This window comes from Stegodyphus dumicola, chromosome X2 (assembly GCF_044657685.1).
Source record: "Stegodyphus dumicola isolate Sdum_Otavi_A_Nest chromosome X2, ASM4465768v1".
NCBI classification, from domain to species: domain Eukaryota; kingdom Metazoa; phylum Arthropoda; class Arachnida; order Araneae; family Eresidae; genus Stegodyphus; species Stegodyphus dumicola.
In genome coordinates, this window is record NC_140781.1 from 95662937 (window position 1) to 95678886 (window position 15950).

Here is a 15950-nt window from a genome sequence, read left to right on the forward strand (position 1 = left end):
TGCCTGAATGAATGGCGTTACGGGCGACTTCGATGCGAAAGAGTTAATGTACTGGTCATCAAGCAGTATACAGTGTAATTGCATGTAAGCATTGAGAAAAAATTCCCCAAAGGAAGTTCATTCTTATATTTGATGAAATAAATATCTTGCAGTATTTTAATAAATTGTACTATAGTATATACTTTTGTTGGTACTTGTGTATTAACTGGTATCTGCCAATATATCCAAACATACCATCTTGACAGTGTTTCATGTAAGCATTCAGCTACCCAGAAAGGCATAATTCCCCCCTTTTCTAGTATTTTTTTTTTTTTAAGGGAATAAGGCAGGATGAAGAATATTTGTTTATTTATTTTTAAATTTTAATGTCAATTTCAAACCAATGAAAGCAAACTCTTGTCTGCATTGCATCATTTATTTCAGCAATCCTTTTCCAGCAGAAAGTTGTCAGGATAATGATTGTCCATTTCATGCTACTTTGTACTGTATTTTGCATCATATGTTTATTAGATTTGCTGAGAAAGGGAAGGAGAGACGATTCATTTGTTTCAGGTTATGTGACATTTTACAAAACATTTATGAGTATTCCAGTGTCATGCAGTGAAATTGTATGTGATAAAAAATCTACAATGTCAGTGTAATGCAGGGAATAACCAATAAAGTGAAATAAGAACTGGGAACTCATTTGAGAAAAGTCACTTGCCTTCTTATTAAATTTGTGTAGAGCCAGAGATATTTACTGAAAATAACAATGTGATGCAGTTGCCAAACAATACCCGCAGGAAATAAAGAAAATGTGTTTCATCGGTATACTGGTATTGAAAATATCTTTAATTGTCAGAAGACAGTGAATGACAGAAGACAGTTTGGTGGTATATTGTTGGGTACTGATTGAAACTTAAGTATGCCTTTGTTGAATTATATGCTTCATAATTTTGTAAAAATGATGCAATTATTTATCTTTCCCGTTATTTTTTAGAAAGAATTACTTGTACTGCCACCATAAGAGTAGCACTTGAAATTGTTTTCCTTCTGTTCAAATAAATGAGAATTTTAATGTGTTCATAGAAAGTGCAATATTATTAATGATTTATTTATTTAAATAATAACTCCATTTTATTGTACTGTCTAAGGTAGGTATTATTTAAAGAAAGAAACCCTAGAAATTTTTTAACTCTGGGAAATTTTACTGTTAAAATATTACATTTTTACAATAAATACTTCTCATGTTCAGTTTAGAGCATATTTATAATGCAGTGACTGACAGAATACATAATTATATTTGCTAAGTATAGGTATGTAAAACTTGGTATATATTATCTGGACAACTGGTGAAAGTTGCCAGATATTCCGCCAAATTTGGGACAAGCATTCCTGTGGAATTCCGATGGAACTGACACCTTTAAAAACTATCAGTTTTCAGCTCATCTCATTTTGCTTTTTGTAAAAAGGCTTTGATTGATTTCTGCTGTTTTACTTTGCCCTCTGATTTTACTGGAAACTTTGTTTTGAACATACTTAAAAGACTACTAGCTTCCCACTGGTTGTTTTCCCAATCTGTTACTATTGCATCAGACGTAATATTGTGTCCTGTTATCATAATACGCCTTTGTTTTGATGGCAGCTTGCTCATCTGTTGAAGGTAGGTCTCAAATTTTAATACTTTTTATATGAAAAAAATATAGCAGTAACAGTGAATTTAAATCCTTGTCCATAAAAACGCAAGATGGTTTATCAAGAATCAAGTGAGATTACGTCAAACAGAAGTACTGCTGTTATAAGCGAGTTTTTACATCACACAAGCTTATACCACAGTTGGTGCTAAATCATCCTTTTAAGCAATTTTTCATGGTCGAGGGAACAATGCCTTAAAACATTTTCTTGCAGATGTTTGAACATAACTTGGTTAACAGTAAGATTGCACATATTTTACAGAAATTCAACTTTCAGGTTGCTTTCTCTTCTATCAGTTAAAATTCACGGTTCCATATTTACCCTTTTCTGGATAGGATCTCTTGGGTTACATACAGGAATCCTTGCCAATGAGGTTTAATTTACATTGGTCAAACTAAGGGAGCCTTAAAATTTTGCACTAATATTAGGCATATATTAGGATGAAAGGAACATACAAATCTTCTGTTTGTTAGAAAAATCTCATTTTCCATATTTCAGCAGCCAAAATTGTTCAAAAAGCATCTCCCATTGGCAAATTAGGTTTTCTGGAAGCATCTCACATTCATAAAAATCTGTCAGCTCTAGTTAATGATTCCTATTTCAATGCATCTTTATCCTCAGCTTTTATGAAAATTATTATATAGTCAGCAGTAGTTTGACTTCCTTCCTATCATTGTTATCACCTGAGCACAGGTTTCTCTTTTGTTATTTGTACTTTTGCAGCTGAAGAAGAATGTTCTATGTTTAAACCTTTGAAACTAGTCTTGCAAATTTATGAATATTATACCAATTCTTGTTTCAAATATAACACCTCCAATAATTTGTCTGTGTAGTTTTTCTTGGTTTGAACTTACACTGGACTTCATGATGTGCATTTTGATTTGTGTTTGCATCATAAAAGAATCCTGTTTATATATGCATCAAATTAGAATCTTTTTCTTACTAACATGGTGGACTATTTGTGCATTTTTTACAGAATTACAGTGCATTTTTTTATGGCACTTTGATTTTAAATTAAGCTTCCTTTTATTTTTTCTTTAAGTATACTTAAAATTTAAAAGTTGAATTGGTAAACACATGCATATCTGAGTAAAATATTTCGAAAAATTTAGGTAAATCATTGCCAACTTTTCTACTAATGTAAAATGTCTATTGCCACCACAGGCTGCCCAGCTTAACCAATATTTAAAAATGCATCCCAGAATAATCTTTGTAAGCAGTTTTGCAGATATAATTTAAAGTGCGCTGAGAAACACAGAACTTCTGATTGTCCTATAAAAGGTCGTACTGATGAGCCAGAGTGTGCAAATTGCCTGAGAAATCACCCAAGTTCCTACCATGGATGCATACCTAAATTTCCCAACTGTAAACCAGCAAACGGCAAAAAGAATCAAATAAAACTTGGTATTATCTTCATTCAAGCCTTAAACCCTGCAAACAAGACTAGCGCAGTTAGAGAGGACTTCAGTCCGAAAAATGCCCCATTGCTATATTTCCACAGGATAAAAATGAAAATAAAAATGCTAAAGTTTTAGAAAATGTATTTAATGCAAATGCTAATAGCACTAATTGCTCAGATATTTTTCAATTTTTAAATTATATTTAAAAAAATTCATAGTGTTTTTGGCCAAGCAAATGTAGCAAAAATGACTAAAATATTTAAAACTTATGTTCCTAAGCTTTAATTCCACACGGATAATATTGATAAACTTTTTGTGTACTTTGAAATGCTGAACGAAATTAATGCCAGTACAAATAATGTGTGTGAAAACATTTCTGTCGCTACATGGAACGCAAATGGCTTATCCCTGAAATTGAATGAACTCGACTTTATACAGGAGCATAGCCCAAATGTTGTTTTCCTAGAAGAAATTAAACTTAGCCCACACCAAAACTTCAAAATGAGTAATTATGATTCCTGCAGAAAAGACAGAGTATATACAAACAGAAGATGCAGCAGTGGACTTATGATTTTAATTAAGCGCTCCATCTCTCACTACGAAAATACAATTCCATGGCTTTTATCTATAGAGGTGTTAGCTATTACAATCATTCGACACACTCAACGACCAATCATTTTAGTCTCCATCTATCTCCCCGATATAAAGTCAATACACGAATTATTTTAGGTGGAGACTTTAATGCACAACACAGAAATTGGAACTGCAGCCATTATACTGCTTATGGATACACTATAAATAGATTTGCTACTACGGTTAACTTTCAGATTGCAGCTCCCACTTACCCAACATGTTATCACTCTGATAGTGCTACTATCATTGATTTCTTCATCATGAAAAATGTCAATGCTCCAAATAAAATTGAGAGCCTTTCCGAGTTATCATCAGATCATAATCCAGTGCTAATGGAAATTACTATCAGCATTTATAGCACACCATACAAAAGAGCCCTCATTAAGAACTGGGCAAATTACGCCAAAGCTTTGAACAACACCCAGTACACATTACCCACAGCACACAGTGAGGCTGAGTTAGATGCTTTAGTCGAAGAGTTCATGACACTTTAAAAACTACTTTTTCAAAATATAGCAAAGAAGTTCCTCATAATCAAGCGACCTAGAGATCCTCAAATCAAAGCTCTGATTACAAGGAGAAATAGAGCGAGGAAGGAATGGCAACAATCACTTTGCCCTAACGACAGAAGGATCTTAAATCAGCTAAACCAAGAGGTCAGATCTCTTACTAATTTACATGCACAAAGAGACTGGTCTAATTATTTGGATTCTCTTTCCACTGATGATCAATCAATTTGGAAGGCAGTTTCCAAATTTAAAAGATGCCACACGAATATTCCACCCCTGAATGACTGCAATAGAATCGCCTACACCGAAACTGAGAAAGCTGAGCCACTAGCTGATAACTATGCATCTCAGTTTTGCACTCACAACAGTTCTAACCCAGACACAAAACTCCCAGTTAATTTCACAAACAATCAATACTTCTTAAAAACAAACACAGACAACATTTGTCTAGTTAAACGTTTGAAAGTTATTAGAAATATTGAGAAAAGAAAAGTCAGAAAAAGCCCAGGCTTGGATGGCATTAGCACAAAGATGATTCACCAGATGGGTCATGTGATGCTGTTCAAGTTCACCAACATCTTAAATCATATGCTGACTCTAAATTATTTTCCTAAAATAATGAAAACTGCTGTGATCGTACCAATACCGAATCCTTTAAAGCCAGCCAATGACCCTGCTTCATATCTCTTAATAAGCCTTCTTTCTATGCTCAGCAAAATTGCAGAAGCCATAATTTAAGACAGAATACTGGAACATATCAACCTAAAAAAATATCCTAATTCCTCAACAGCATGGTTTTCGATGGAAGCACGCTACTAGCCACTTGTTATACAGAGTCACAGAATTCATCTCCAAAGGCTTGAATAAAGGAGAAAGCACACGTGCACTTTTCCTCGATATATTGAAAGCATTTGATAGAGTTTGGCTAGACGACTTAATCTACAAACTTATCACCCTGGGTTTCCCAGCATACATCATAAACATCTCCAAATCTTATCTCTATGAGAGAAACTTTGTCATTCGCTACAATAACACATATTCCACACGGAGACCCATTTATGCTGGCGTCCCTCAAGGGTCTTAGTTTGGTCTGATCTACTTTTTACTTTATGTGAAAGACATACCATATACACCTTACACTACACTAGCCATGTAGGCTGACACCACAGCGATTCTAGCAAAAAATGCATCTTTAGACCAGGTCACAGGAGCATTACAAATACACATCCTTGCACTTGAGGCTTGGCTTCAAAAGTGGAAAATTTTAATCAACGTAGACAAGTCAGAAGCTGTTCTGTTTATGAAGAAAATAAAAATTACCATGTATGGAACTGATATCCCGTGAGCTAAGAAGACTGTTAAATACCTTGGAGTTACATTGGATAAAGGCTTAACAAGGAACCCCCATATAATATAGTTAATTACCAAATTCCGAGCCGATAAATTAAAACTCGTCCCCTTAATTGCTCGGAATTTCGTTCTATCTCTAGTTAATAAGTTGCTCCTGTACAAAGTCATGTTACGTTCCATCATAACTTATGCCTGTCCTGTTTGGGGCTTTGCCAGTGAAAAAAAATATGAAAATTACAGATCCTGCAAAACCTGACTGCATCACAAGGAGCAGGTAGTTCATTCGTAGTGCAGCAATCCACAAGGAACTAAAAGACCCTCAGTTAAAAAGATATGTGGCCAAATTAGCTAAGAAATTTTACAGAAAAATAAGTACAGTCAAAAGTCGTTAATTCGGACACCCATAATCCGGAATGATCTATAATCCGGACCTCAAAGCAACAAACATTCTGCGCATGCGCATAAGACCTTTACGGCTGCGAATATGTGTGTGCGCGTTCGCATAATACGTTTATGCATGCTTGTTTAATGTATAATGGACGGTATAAGCTAAGCTAAAATTATCTAATTCAGTTAATGTTGATGATTGCGTTGTTCCTTAATCTTCGAATTGGATCCGGCTTATTATTTATTGCAGACTGTTAGAGCAATTTTATAAAAGCGAGCTTGAACTTTCAAATATGTCAAATAGAATTTCCGATATATATTTACTAATATGAATTGAAAGTTGATCTGTCAGCACTATTCTTATCTTCAGGGCAGATGTTTTTATTTTATTTGGCTTATAATTCCTTACTAAATGTAGTATTTCATCTCGATGTACTCCGTCTTTGATATGATTTAAATCAAATTCCTCCTCATTATAATTCGCTTTCGATAGTGAAGAAAGTGACCCAGAGGTTACCGAAAACGAAAAACTTTCGATTGACAAATTAGTCGGTATTCTCGACACAGCAATTATAGGACTTGAACAGCAGAACTTTGTAACTGAACAAGAAATTATGTCTATTTATAGAATTAAAGAGAAAGTATTATCACATAAAATGAAGCAACTTAAACAACTTACATTGAAAGAAATGTTTAATACAGTAAACAAATAAATGTTGAGCTTTTTTTTTTTTTTTTTTTTTGTAAATTTTGATACCCTTTAGATCATAATTGTTCTTTATTTCATAAATTACGGTTTCATATTTTTAATTTTATAATTTCTGCATGCCATCTTACCAGATTTAAACTGTTGATCTATAATCCGGAATTGCCGAAGTCCCGACGAGTCCGGATTAACGACTTTTGACTGTAGTGTAAATAATGAAAGTCTACCTACTATAGACTGATTATAATGACAGTACAAACACCAGAAGACCTGGTGTACTGTTAAGAACACTCAATTAAAAATGTGAAATTATTTGTCATTTTGAAATTCCTGCATATAATGCCTCTGCTTTAAGTTCTAAAATTTCCCACTATAATTTTTATCTCTAATTGTATGAAACGCCAACTATTTTTAATGAATAATGTTAACTTTTTGCATTTAGCTAAGTTAATTATTAGATTTACACATTTGGAAAACTTCTCTCTAATGTCCTCACTGTATTGGTTGTTAATGATAAGTTAGCCCCTCCCCCCGTTTCGGTTCAATCAATCACAAAATTATGTATGGCTCTAGAAATCCTCCCCTACGCCCCTCAATTGCCTGCCGATAGTTTGACTGCTCTGTACTCTCTCTTCTCTCCTCCAATGGCTTTACCCTCAAACCATGTAACTACATCTCTTGGACTTAGCAGCAGCCTAGTAGCTACCTCAGTTCAGCCTCAGACGTCACCTGGGTAACTGTGCTCTGCGACAACAAATGACTTTTAACACTACATGCTTTCAACGCAAGTTATGCCTTCATCTAAGTTATGCCTCACATTATTAATTGCCTCAGCATTCCTATAATTGCTATCTATAACTGCTTCAGCACTATTTAATTGGATTTAATTACTACAGTCAAAAGTCGTTAATTCGGACACCCATAATCCGGAATGATCTATAATCCGGACCTCAAAGCTAAAAACTTTCTGCGCATGCGCCGCGTTGACACATGCGCATAGGCGTTTACGCGTGCGCATAAGACCTTTTACGACTGCGCATATGTGTGTGAGCAAGCGCAGAATACGTTTTCGCGTGCGCATTTTACGTATAACGGATGGTATAAGCTAAAATTATCTATTTCAGTTAATGTTGATGATTGCTTTGTTCCTTAATCTTCGAATTGGATCTGGCTTATTATTTTTTGCAGACTGTAAGAGCAATTTTATAAAAGTAAACTTGAACTTTCGATTATGTCAAATAGAATTTCCGATTCTGGAGCTCCCAAAGGATTGTACAAAACGAAAGTATGTTTCGATGTTCATCAAACAAAAAGTGGAATTGCTGCAAAAAATGGATAAAGACATGAAGAATGTGACAGAGAGGTTAAGTTTGCTTAATAAAGCATTTGAAAAAATAAACAATAAGTAATTTAAATTAAGTATGTTTTTGAAACAGGTTCAGAATGAAATGGATCGTAATTATACTGGTGGGAGCGGCTTAAATGAGGAATAAGCCAACAGTAATATATTTCTGGTGAATTTCAAGAGTTCTCGTATGAGAAATGTTAAAGTCATATAAATTAACAGTATTCACAAACATTTCACACTGTACAAAGTTCTGGAATAAACACACTTTATAAGAAACACTTGTAATTTTACAGTTTAGAAGGCAGGATGGTGAAACACACATAATTAATTCAGTTTGTGTGTCCTGAAAGAGTTTATACAGAGTATTCGGTCCCGTACCTTCGCTTCGTCAAGGAGGTTCTTTAAACATTCTTTGGCTTCATTTTTCACGCAAGGGGTGGAACTGACGCTTACCTACAGCCGTGACACAGTATCCAACGCCACGCCGTTTTTAAGAGATTTGAGGTTATGAAGGAGAAAGAGCGATGACAAAAAACAATCACTTGCTAGGGAGGTTCCAGCTGTCCGGAATACCCCCTGCTCCGAGGGGCGTACCCCAGATTGAAGTAACCTTTGACTTAGATGCAAATGGCATCTTACAAGTCTCTGCAATGGAGAAGAGCTCTGGAAAATCACAGAGTATCCGCATCACCAATGACAAGGGCGGTCTGTCGAAAGAAGAAATTGAGAGGATGCTGGAAGAGGCGAAGCAATATGAAAAAGAAGATGCAGAGCAGAGAGAGAGAGAGTAGCTTCACGCAATGCCCTTGAAAGCTACGTGTACAGCGTAAAGCAAGCAGCCGACACTGCATCAGACGACAAGCTATCTTCATCAGATAAAGCCAAAGTTAAGCAGACCTGTGATTCTGTAATTCAGTGGTTAGACAATAATACACTTGCAGAGAAGGATGAAATAGAACATAAAATGAAAGAAGTGCAATCTGAACTGTCTCCTCTCATGAGTAAATTTGGTAATAGAATTACCTGGTTTTTGCATAATAAAACTGCTAAATAAAGCACAGTTTGGTTTTACCCCCCATAAGAGTTGTGAAGATGCTCTTTTGTACTTAAAAGACATAGTGGACGAAGGTAAGAAGAAAAATTTACACACAGTTTTATTGTTTCTTGATATCAAAGGTGCTTTCGACCACGCCTGGTGGCCTGGGATACTTGTTTTTTTAAGGAAAGCTGATATTCCGTGTAATATTTTCCGCCTTATTAAAGATTTTCTGCATGACAGATCTGCATTGCTCTCCCTTGGCCACGTTTCTTCCTCCTGCATTTTGGAAAGGCGCATATGTGTGTGAGCAAGCGCAGAATACGTTTTCGCGTGCGCGTTTTACGTATAATGGACGGTATAAGCTAAAATTATCTATTTCAGTTAATGTTGATGATTGCTTTGTTCCTTAATCTTCGAATTGGATCTGGCTTATTATTTTTTGCAGACTGTAAGAGCAATTTTATAAAAGTAAGCTTGAACTTTCGATTATGTCAAATAGAATTTCCGATTCTGGAGCTCCCAAAGGATCGTACAAAACGAAAGTATGTTTCGATGTTCATCAAACAAAAAGTGGAATTCCTGCAAAAAATGGATAAAGACATGAAGAATGTGACAGAGAGGTTAGTGAAAACGAAAAAATTTCGATTGACAAGTTAGTCGGTATTCTCAGCACAGATTACGGGACTTGAACAGCGGAACTTCGTAACTGAACAAGAAATTATGTCTGTTTATAGAATTAAAGAGAAAGTATTATCACATAAAACGAAGCAACTTAAACAACTTACATTGAAAAAAATGTTTAATAAAGTAAACAAATAAATATTAAGCTTTTTATTTGTAAATTTTGATACCCTTTAGATCATAATTGTTCTTTCTTTCATAAATTACGGTTTCATATTTTTAATTTTAGAATTTCTGCATGCCATCTTACGAGATTTAAACTGATGATCTATAATCCGGAAAAATCGATAATCCGGAATCGCCAAAGTCCCGACCAGTCCGGATTAACAACTTTTGACTGTACTTCATCACTTTGCTTCAAAGATTATGCTAGCAAAAGAAAAGTTATGTCTAAAATTCCATTTCATCTGCTATGCGCAGGGTAGGGTGATTGATGCCTTGATACCTGGATGAGTAACTTCGTCCCCTAGACACAATAGAATAACATTTAAAGTAAACACAAGACTGCATACGTCAAGAACCCAAAATGCTATTTTGAATATACTTTTAAGTCATGTATTTATGTCTGCAGATTTTAAGCATTAAAATATAATGTTAAGTAATGTGATAGTGATATTTATATAAAGCATGTTTCAAATGTATGGAATAAAAAATGTAAAACTGCACATGAAAGATATAAAAGATAAACAAAGAAAAAATGTGAAAAAATGTGAGAAATTTTAAGTCTTATCATTTCTGTTAGCCTAGGCAGTCGTAGGCTGCATAAAAAGTCCCTCATGGGCTGCATGCAACCTGTGGACCTCTAGTTAGCCACTTCTAATTTTGATATTAGCAACGGACCAAAAATTTTAAATTGCACAAGTATACTTAAATAAGAATAAAGATACACAAGTTGTGCATTATTGATAGTAAATTAGTATAAACTAAGGAATTTCCATGTTGGTAAGAATTGTTAAATTTTTAGCGAAAAAAGAAATTGGAAAGAAAGTGTTTATTTTTCAGAATTTTATGAAAACAAATTCATTTTAAATTTCACATTTTTTTTTTTTCCCTCCTAGGAAATTTTTATCTAAATAGTCTTGCCACTTTTCCTTTGAATTCCTACACTTGAGTCCAAAGTTTTTTTTTTTTTTTTTTAATGAAGGGAAGGGGAAATTCTCAGAAAGGAAAATTGAATAAAGAGTGAGTAGATGAATTACAAATAACATTTCATCGGATAAAGTCTTAATTGGGACCTTATTATATCTTCATATGAAATATAAATTCATGCTTAATTGGAAATATGAACAAAAAAAAAAATGAGTAGGTAAAGAAAAAATATTAAATGGTTTAAAAGTGTATTAAAGTTTTATTGACTAATGTAATATGAATTTAATATTTGCTTGAATAATGTATTTAGTAAAAATTATCATTAACAGCATTCGTTTGTGACACAACAGGTTTTCGTAGCAGTAGAAAGTTAAAATTGCAATAGAAATATTAAAATTGGGACAGTAAGTTCCAGTCCTCCTCTAAAAGTACATTGTTCGTATTTAAGGATTCATTTATAAGGTATTTCTCCTGCCTTCATGGTGTAGTGGTTCTGCACGCTGGACGCATGTTCCAGATGTCCGTGGTTTGATTCCCAGCGAAGGTGGTTGCTAATTTTTTATCTCTCTTGCTTTCAAAAAAAAAAAAAAAAAAAAAAAAAAAAAAAAAAAACCTGGTGTCTCTACAGTGGTGCCGGAACTAAAAGGATGGTGAATGATGATTCTCCCCACCCAGGATGTGGCGATTGTGTCCCCTAAAAACCCCAGTCGTCCTTTAAAAGGGGGAGTATATAAAGTATTTCTCCCGCCTTCCTAGCGTGGTTTAGTGGTCAGCACACTGAGCCTGTATTTCAGAGGTCCATGGTTCGATTCCCGGCGAAAGTGTTGCAAATTTTTCATTTTGCCTGCTTCCAAAAACACCTAATGACTACACATTAAATAAAAAAAACTTCATGTTTTCTAACTCATCCTAGTATGTTTTAATGATTTTCTATAAGCTTTAAATCTGGAGTTTTGTTTGGTAACATTCTCTGGATGCTCTTACCATTTGCACCTATTTCTGGCAGTTGCTGTATTTTTCATGATCTTATTCAAGGGTATATATCCGTTTAGTATAATATCTTTATGTAATAAATACATCAAGTAGGCATAATGATAACATTGTTTTATGTCAGAGGAAAGATTTTGAGCTTTTGGTAACTTGCTGATTATAAACATGCTGAGAATCCACATGGAAGAGACACTCAACAGTATAAAGTGTAAAATAAGGGAATCCCCACAGACTGATATAAATATCTTGAATCTGGACTGGGTTTTGAGGGGGAGGTATAGTTTTACTTGCTGAGATCTCGTGTTTAAATTGAATCTTAACTAAACTGCACAAATTAAGTTATTGGTTGTGACTCTCTCATTCTTTGTACTAATTCAGTATACAGTCAAAAGTCGTTAATCCGACCTCGTCGGGACTTCGGCGATTCCAGATTATGGATCATCAGTTTAAATCTGGTAAGATGGCATGCAGAAATTATAAAATTAAAAATATGAAACCATAATTTATGAAATAAAAAACAATTATGATCTAAAGGGTATCAAAATTTACAAAAAAAAAAAAAAAAAAAAGCTTAATATTTATTTGTTTACATTATTAAACATTTCTTTCAATGTAAGTTGTTTAAGTTGCTTCGTTTTTTTATGTGATAATGCTTTCTCTTTAATTCTATAAACAGACATAACTTCTGGTTCAGTTACAAAGTTCCGCTGTTCAAGTCCTATAATTGCTGTGTCGAGAATACAGATTAATTTGTCAATCGAAATTTTTTCGTTTTCAATAACCTCTGTGTCACTTTCTTCACTATCGGAAGCAAATTATAATGAGGAGGAATTTGATTTAAATCATATCAAAGACGGAGTACATCGAGATGAAATACTACATTTAGTAAGGAATTATAAGCCAAATAAAATAAAAACATCTGCCATGAAGGTAAGGATAGTGCTGACAGATCAACTTCCAATTCATTGTGTTCCCCCCCCCCCCGCAGAGCAGCGGGAAATTGATAAACAGATTTTGGAATGGTTAGATAAACAAAGGATATGCCTTTATCCATTTTTTGCAGCAATTCCACTTATTGTTTAATGGACTTCGAAACATACTTTCGCTTTGTAAATCCTTTACATATTAGTAAATATATATCGGAAATTCTATTTGACATAATCGAAAGTTCAAGCTTACTTTTATAAAATTGCTCTAACAGTCTGCAAAAAATAATAAGCCAGATCCAATTTGAAGATTAAGGAACAACGCAATCTGCAACATTAACTGAATTAGATAATTTTAGCTTAGCTTATACCGTCCGTTATACATTAAATGCGCATGCGTAAACGTATTTTGGGCATGCGCACAAGTATATTCGCAGTCGTAAAGATCTTACTCGCATGCGCAGAAATTTTGTAGCTTTGAGGTCCGGATTATGGGTGTCCAAATTGACGACTTTTGACTGTATTGCTATTTGACATTTGGGGAAAGAAAACTCATAGGCTTCCTTGCAGTAATGGTGTTTGCCATAGAGTCATCAATACATAGGTTGTATCACTTCTAGGTTTCCTGTGTCATTTACAAGCTTCAAGAGCATATGTCTATTTCAGTGTGCTGTTACTGATAACTGAAAGTTTCTGATACAGCAGAGTTCGCTCAAACTATATGCAAGTAAGAAGACAATGAGGTCTGTCTGCCAAGAGAGAAGTATCTTTGTGAAGAACTGCTTCAAGTGAACTGGATTGTATTTATGATACTCGTGGGAAAATGTGAGAAAACCCTAGGCAGACAGCCTGTATGCTAGGATTTGGAGCCTTGTCAAACTACCAGTATTCTGCTGTTTTATCCACTTGGCAACTTTCGAGTGCATACAAAAGGCCTTTTATCAAATTCACATATCCTGTTTACTTATATTTACATTTGCATATCTTTTCCAAATGTATAAATTAGAGTTTGATGAAAATTATTTGGGTAAAACTTTACTCTTCCAATCAAATTATATCCTTAAAAGTACTTATTTTGCTCGTCTTTTTTTTTTTTTTTCTTTCAGATAGTGTTAAATTCAAGTATGTTCACAGTGCTGAAATCTGAAAGGTTTTATAATCATTTATGACTACACACATGAAGGCTGTCTATGAGAAGGGAGGAATGATTTTTTCCAGGGATTTCTTGGGGAAACTGGCATTTATTTATGTAACATATAGAAAAATCATAAAAATACTCATGTAGCCATTATGTTTACCAGGTTGTGAACTGGAGTTCATTTATTAGTTAAACTAGAAGTGTTAAAAAAATCTCTGAAGAGAAATTACTAAATGAATAGAGACTTTTAAATTATTAATGTATTGTGATATGATTTTAGTGAGTTCATGCCATCACTGTGTTGTATGAGATTATTTTGAATTTGTTTTTCATTATTTAAATTACTAGCACAAATATCTTTTCTTCAGTCAGAGCATTTTATATCGCACATTAGGCAGTGTTTTTTTCTTTGAGGTATCGTAATTCTCCTAAGGCACTCCTTATAATCACATCCTAGGACAGTGACCTTGTCATTTGACTCAGTTCTGCTAGCTGTGTTCTGCACATTGTATAAACATCTTGCAGTTTTTACTGGGTGCTATTAAAAGTCCCAATATCTAATACCATAAATTTGGTGGATGTCCACATTTAAATGAATACTAAGATTATTTAGATGCTGTTATTTAGTGTTTTCCTTCTCACTTTGGTGCCTCTTTAACCATGAAACAGTTTTGCTCTTGTGTTGTATGGACAGTGTAGCTTTGCTCGATTTGCCTATATCTGGTCTGGCACCTCATTTTTAATTGCCGTATTTCATTTTTTAGCTTGTTTTTGTTATAGACCTAATGGTCAACAAATTTGGCGACAAAAATTAGTATTGTCAGCTTGATGATATTTCGCCAAATTAGCGAGATAGCCATTTACTCATTGTCAAATACAGTTGCTCCTGTATGCTTATTTTCCTGGTAGAACATCATTTCTACCAGCTTTTCACAGTACATTATACAGAAAAATGTAACAATTTCACTAAAATCATATATCTCTGTACAAAATGCGTAACATTGCCCCCTCCCCAAGGACTGCACATGCCGGGCAGTACAATCCCTGAGCAGAAAACCATACTTACAACTAATGCAATACTTAAACAACAATGGCAATGAATGACATAAAACAATTCAAAACCAATAAATAAATGCATAAATTACAAAATTTGCATACAAATATGACCATATACAGTATGAGGACTACATGTTCTAGCCATAGTAAGGGGCTAACCTGTCGTAATGAACGACTTTAGGCTTAGAGTTTCGTACTACAATATTGTTCAGCCTGCTTAGAAGTGTTTAAGGACCATCTAAGGTGACTCTAATGTAGGAGAGAGTCCTTTCTGTCGAATTGGATTCCACAACCACACCTTGTCACCTTCGTTGAATCGGTGCCCTGTAGTTCTTGTGTCATATCACGTCTTCATCTTTGTCACCCTGTTGACTTGCTCTCATGCAAAACTGTGCATCACTTCAAACCATGACTAGAGATCTTAGATGTACTCCTCAGGCGATGAACACGCATTTGGAGGACGACCAATTAAGAGATGACAAGGCAGAAGAAGGTCACGACCGAAGGACATCTGTGATGGGGAATAGCTGTAGTCTCGTAGACAGCACTGCAATAGGCCAGTTAAAACAGAGATAACTTCATGTTCCAGTTCTGTTTCTGGAAACCACTAGCAAGAGGTTATTAAGAATGGTTCGATAAGCCTCTCTACCATGCCGTCTGACTGGGAATGTAAAGGCATTGTTTGGGTTTTGTCGATAGTGGGTAGCTTGTAGAATACTTTAATTACAGCTGAGGTCAAATTTCTTCTTTGATTGTAATTTAACTAAAGAGGCATTCCAAAACTAGAAATCCAATGCTGCATCATTACCCCTGCTACCGTGACAGCATCTTGATTGCGAATAGGCCACTTGGTGAAATAATCAGTGATAATGAGGATGTATTTGTTGCCAACAGCACTTCATGATAAAGATCCCAGGATGCCAAAGGTGATACGCTCAAAAAGCGATCCTACATTGTAACATTGCTGCTTCCCTCGGTTGCGCTTCTTTGGTCCTTTCTGACTGGCAGAGGTATCGCAAGATAA

The 15950-nt window shown here is 34.7% G+C and overlaps 1 protein-coding gene and 1 pseudogene across 8 annotated transcripts in view; both read left to right on the plus strand.

Moving 5' to 3' along the window:
- The window catches only part of LOC118186561 (uncharacterized), a 175242-nt gene that overhangs the window by 37257 nt on the left and 122035 nt on the right, over nucleotides 1-15950 (plus strand). The gene's annotated exons all lie outside the window — the stretch shown is intronic.
- Nucleotides 3689-9061, plus strand: LOC146992828 (uncharacterized; annotated as a pseudogene).